The sequence below is a fragment of the Eptatretus burgeri genome, chromosome 14 (assembly GCF_056783735.1).
Source record: "Eptatretus burgeri isolate ZD-2024b chromosome 14, Ebu_testis_v1, whole genome shotgun sequence".
Taxonomy (NCBI): Eukaryota; Metazoa; Chordata; class Myxini; order Myxiniformes; family Myxinidae; genus Eptatretus; species Eptatretus burgeri.
In genome coordinates, this window is record NC_140974.1 from 56,705,694 (window position 1) to 56,711,788 (window position 6,095).

Here is a 6,095-nt window from a genome sequence, read left to right on the forward strand (position 1 = left end):
TCTCGAGGATTTACCTTTGGAGTGCATGATGCCAATTGTTCATCTTGTTTGCAGCAAATGTGAACACCGAAGCAATACTGTCTATGAGTAAAAAGTAAATAAACTAGAGCATAGAATCACAAGGGGTGTTGTGGTATAGTTGAACTATTAGCAACGCGTGGACAGGGATGTGCTGTGGAGGTATTGGACTCATGTTTGAGCATCTTCTGGATTTTAACCCCAACCCGACGATAAGCTCATCCTTGTGCTTCACAGTTTCATCATTGAGCCAAAGAGCGGGTCATCCCTCGGCTCTGATGAAACAGGGTGTCTCCTTTGGTATTCTAGGTCAGAGATCTTAACTGGTGTTTGAGGCGGGTATTCCACTTCTCGCAAGAGTATGCATTGTATGCTGATACACTGCCCAAATTCATGCTCTTACCTGTTGGGAAAGGCAATGACAAACCACCAATTTTATTCCTTGCCATGGAACTGGAAAGAGAGCTTCGGATTCGATGAACAGCCGCAATGCCTCCTGGAAACTGGGTGCTCGCCATTGTAACGTGAGTCTTCACCTCGACACGGCCAAATGTATCTGCCTCCAAGGAATTTCACACATGGTGTGATCGCGTGTTGTGGGGTGAGATCTCCGCTTCCTAACCCACTTGTGGATGCTGTGGCCAGAGAGGTCAGGTATGGGAGCATGTGCCGGAGCAGAGGTCACTGCGTCAACTTTCCGCCGGTACTTCAGAGGCCTCCGTTTGGCCATCCTCCAGGCAGATGCCTGGCCCATCCCCATCTCCTTGAGATGCTGATCAACCTGCTGCAACCACGAGGGACGTGGTCGGCCCATTGGCCTCCTCCGCTCACAAGGCTCCCTCGCTGAGAGAATCTGGTTAGCAGGATCAGCGTCAGGAAAGCAAGCCACATGTCCATACAGCCACAGCTGACGCTCAGACTATGCAGGTAACAAATCTCATTTGTGTCTTTCTCAGCAACCACTCGTTGGACACAAAGGCTGACCAGCAAGAGCCAAGGATTCTCTGAAGAGGCCTGGTACCAAAGGAATTAAGTCTCCATCTCAGATCCCTCATCAGAGTCCAATTCTCATCCGTAGAGCAAGACTGGAAGCACGAAAGACCTGAAGACTCGGACTTTCGTCATCCTGCACAGCTTCAGTGAATCTCACCACAGCGCCTCACCCCACGATTTAGTGAATCCATGACTTCCCATGCCTGACCCAAGTGTCTATTGACCTCTGCCCCTCAGCCAGCGAAGAAGTGAATTTCACTGCCAAGGCAAGTAAATCTCTCCGTGACCTCAACATTCGCACCACAAACAGGTGCAGATAAGATAGCAGCATCCAAGATGTCATTGAAAGCCTGGGTCTTCGATTTGACCGAGGAAACCCGTAATCCCAGCGGCTCCGACTCCTCATTCAGCACCTTGAGGGCCCCCAAAAGGATATCCAGAGTCTCTGCAAAGACGACTGCATCGTCTGCAGAATCAAGGTCAGAGATTTTGACATTCCTAAACGATGCACCACATCTTGAGCTTTCCAACATCCTCCCCAGAATCCAGTCCACTCAAATGCTGAAAAGTGTGGGGGCCAGTACACATCCCTGACGAACTCCAGTAACAACTGGAAATGAGTCGGAGATGGTATCACCACGTCTCGCAGCACTCTCAGTACCAGGGTATAGTTCAGACATCAGATTGATCCGTTTTGGTGGCACCCCACAAATACCAAGAATCCTCCAGGGGGTATCCCGATTCACTGAATCTAACACTTTGCGGAGATCAACATAGGCTGCAAGCAGCCCCTGCCGAAACTCGTCTGCGTTCGGTGAAAACCCAAAGAGCAAGGACTCGGTCAATTGTTGACCTCTTTGGTATAAAGCCTGACTGCTATGGGCGCTGGTGCTCAAGCAGACGGTGGTGAACCCTATCAATTATTCGAGCAAAGACCTTGCCGACACCAAGAGCAGCGTCACCCCTCGGTTGTCATTGCAGTCCTGGTGATCACCCTTCCCTTTCAGGAGAGCGACAACAAGGCCCCTCTTTCAAGAGAGCGACAACAAGGCCCCCTCAAGGCCCCACAGTTAGGATGATGCCTGTGTTCCAGGCAGAGCACAGAACTGCATACAACAAGAGTACAGCATTTCCACCAGCTTTGAGAAATTCAGCATGGATGCCACAGATCCCAGGAGCTTTACCCCATTTGAACCGGTTCCCCACAGCCTGTTTCCACAAATGAAAGTGAATTACAGTTGATTGGAGGGTGAGCAATGGGGATGGTAACACATTCCTGACATCTGACTCAACACGTGGTTGGTCAGCCTGGTACAGCCGCTCAAAGTAACCGGTCCATCGGGCCTTCACTTCGGACTCAGTCAAGAGCCCACCACCATCTGCTCTAACTGCAGTACACCAAGGGACCGGCTTGGAGGTATGCAATGCGCAAATTCCCCTGTAAGCAGGACGACAATCACTTGACCACAGGTGATGCGATACCTCCTCACAGATTTCTCGCACATAGGCCTCCTTGCCTGCCCTCAGCGCACAGTTTTAAGCCTCAATTCCCTGCACAGCTCATCCTTTTAAGCCTGGCACTGCGACTGGTCAATGGTATCCAGTGTCCCTTGAGAGACAAAATTCTTATTCGCCCTTCAGTGAGTTCCAAGACATCCACGAGCAACATCAAGGATGGTGGTCTTAAAGGCACTCCACAACTCTTCAGGATTTCCCAAAGCACTCTGACCCCAAAAAATCCCCACTCAGACTGTTCGCAAACTCAGCTACCCTCTCATCCTTGAGCTTGCCAACATCCAGCCTCGGCAGGAATGGTACCATTCTCCTTGATTTGAACTGTAACTTGAGAGTTGCTGCAACAAACCTGTGGTCGGTATTGAGGAACTGAGCACTCTTGTTGACCCTGCAGTTCTGGATCCTCCTCCAGCGACCATCAACGAGCACATGGTCAATCTCCTTTGCCGCACCACCAGCGTTGGAATATCAAGTCCAGTGATGAGCTGGGTTTTTTTTGTGAACAGCTGTTTTGAAGACCTGGAAGGAAGAGTGGGATTGAAGAGAGTGTGGGAGTTTGTTCCAAAGGCACAAAAAAAAAGAGGAATGAAAGAGTGAAGGTGAGCAGTGATTCTAGATTTTGGTAGTTTTACCAGAACGGGGTTGCTGGCAGACCTTGTGCGCTCTGCGGAAATATTGGGTGGCATATCTCAGACAGAACAGGGGGGTGGGGGTGAGACTGTAGAAGACAGAAAGACTACCAACCTTGCCTGTGGTGAGAGAGTGTGAAACCCAAAGACTCAGCCTCATCACGAGACATACCAATGATCCAAAATGCCTCGGTTTCCACAGCGTGAAGCCGAGAGAGGCGAGAGCACCAGCCCAGAGGGGAGAGCAGTACTCCAGCAGGCTGTGGAAGAAAGTTTTGTATGTGGTCAGCAGCTCAGGTGTGCCAAGGAAGTACTTTGCACGACGGAGGATTCCCAATTGGCGACTGGCTTTGGAGGCCAGATTATAATAGCATAACTTTAATGTTATTCGTTTTATTGCAAAATAATATCCCCCCTCCTCAAGGGGTTTTTGTGACATGGGATATACTATCTGCCCCCCCCCCACCCCCAGGAAGTAAATATCCCTCCCCCCCCCCCAGGAAGTAAATTAGATTTTCAAGACTTTAGAATGGTGAGGCACAGTTTCCAAATCTCCATCATCAGGAGAATGATTGAGTATCTTCTTTTATATAAAATGTGCCAGACTGTCTGTCCATTTGGGGAGGGGCTTCTCGGATCAGGACGAGACTTCCACCATTCAAGAAGGGCCTTCAAAATCAAATTGCCACAGTTTTGTTTGCTTCGTGGAACCTCTTTGTAAGGCTTGCACTTTCACTCTCATGGTTTTATCTTCACTCTAATTCGATATCTGATTTCATTTTTTGTTGTCGCTAAGATGGTGTACGCTCTAGATACAAAAAAAAGGGAAGAAAATTTTCGTTTTTGGACAAAAATACATTTTAAGTGAAATTGTGGCCTGAAATATAGAATCCATTCAGAGTCCCTCGTGGCTACTACATCTTAACTCTCACGTTCTAATTTCATTTGTTGTCATCCTTAAGATGGTTCAAGTTTCAGTTTCAGCAAAAGGTGAGAAAATAGGACGAACATTGGCGTTTATACACAAAAATGCATTTAAATAACCGTGTTCAATGTTTCTGGGTGGGACGTGATGTGGGGAGGGGGGAAAGGTAAGAAGGGGAGGAGAGGAGGAAGGAGTTAGTCGAAGAGCGAGGGTAGGGGGGGTATGAAGAGGGATAGGAGTGAGGGTATGGAGAGTAGTGAGAGGAGGGAGAAGGGAAGTAGAAGAGTGAAAGGGGGGGTCGTGAGAGGGAGGGGGAGTGGAGGAGTGATGTTAGGGGAAGTTGAAGAACAAGGGAGGGGGTCGTTGAACGAGAGGAGGGAGGGAATGTAGTGATAGAAGGGAGGGGGAGTAGAGCGAGGGTCAGGAGAGGAGGCAGGGGAAGTAGAAGAGCGAGGAATTGGGAGTAGGGAAAGGAGGGAGGAGAGTAGAAGATTGAGGGTAGAGGGAGTAGTGAGGGAGGGGAAGCAGAAGAGTGAGGGTAGGTGGGGAGGAGAGTATTGAGAGGAGGGAGGAGAAGTAGGTGGGCGAGTAGTGTGTGAAGAGGAGGAAGGGGAAGTAGTGAGAGGAGCGAGGGAGATTAGAGGAGTTCGGGTATGGGGAGGACCTTTAAAGGTATTAAAGCCAAAACCTTTGTGGATGAGAGTGTTAAGTCAATCTTTTGTAAAGTGAGGTCTGTACCTCACATGATGCGTCCAAAGATCGAGGCAGAGCTCGATCACCTACAGATGGAAGGCTGGGGCGTAGCCAAGCTGAGGTAGACGAGGCAGTTTCCTCGTCGCTCATTTCCTGAAATATGATCTGGCCTGAGCCCTCTGGCCATCTGAGCTCCCTGGGGAGCAAACTATCAAAGCTACCCGGCAGTGCTCTGAATACTCTTATCTCAACTCCTATCACAATACCTAAATAGGACAGTTCACCTCTTTTCGCCTCATCGCTTTTGGACCTCTGGCTACGCCCTTGGAAGGTGTTGTCAGTTCTGTTGAGTTCAGTGATTGGGCATGTCCAATTGCTCCTGTATTAAAGTCAGATGGTAGTGTTCAGATTTGTGGTGATCACAAAACAACAATCAACAGGTATTCCAAACAGGACCATTATCCTCTGCCCAAGGCAGATGATTTGTTCGCTACGCTTTATGGTGGAAAGAAGTTTAGCCACCTGGTTTTGGAATCTGCTTATACTCAGATGTTGCTTGATGAGGACTCCAAGAAGTATACATGTTGTAACACTCACAAGGGGTTGTTTGTTTATAGCGGCAGTCCTTTCAGAATCAAATCAGCCGCTGCTATATTTCAACGCAATATGGAGAATCTGCTGAAAGCAATTCCAAATGTTGTCGTGTTTCAAGATGATGTTTTGATCACCGGCCGCAATGATTCTGAACATTTGTGTAACCTTGAGGCGGTTCTCAAACGTCTTGTTTAAGCCAGTGTTCAGGTGAAACATGACAAATGTCGATTTATGTTACCCGAAGTGAAATTTCTCGGTCGTATTGTCAGTGCTGATGGCAGAGGATAAAAGGGGTTTCTGGGGCACCCATTCAAATGAATGGGGGGAAAGGGAAAAACTTTCTGAACCAAGCCCCAAAAGCCCAAAATAGGAGACTCATTTTCTCCCCATTTACCCCCTTCCCTCCAATACATGCAAAAGCCCAACATAGGAGAGTGCTTTTCTCCCCCTCCCATACAAGCAAATGTAAAATTGAGACAAACTGATTAAAGCACTTCTTCCCTTTCATATTTTCATTCAACTCAAAGAGCGAACCAACGAATATTTGTCCATGTTCTACTTTAGGGAATAACTTAATTTTCCTTTTACATTCATCACCATCGAGTATATTCACAAAGATTACTTTGGAACTTGGTTCTTGGTTTAAGTATCTTTGTTGAGCGGAAATGAAATGATAAACTTCTCTCAATGCTCTTATTTGACCACCTCCTGAGCCGCATATCATTTTG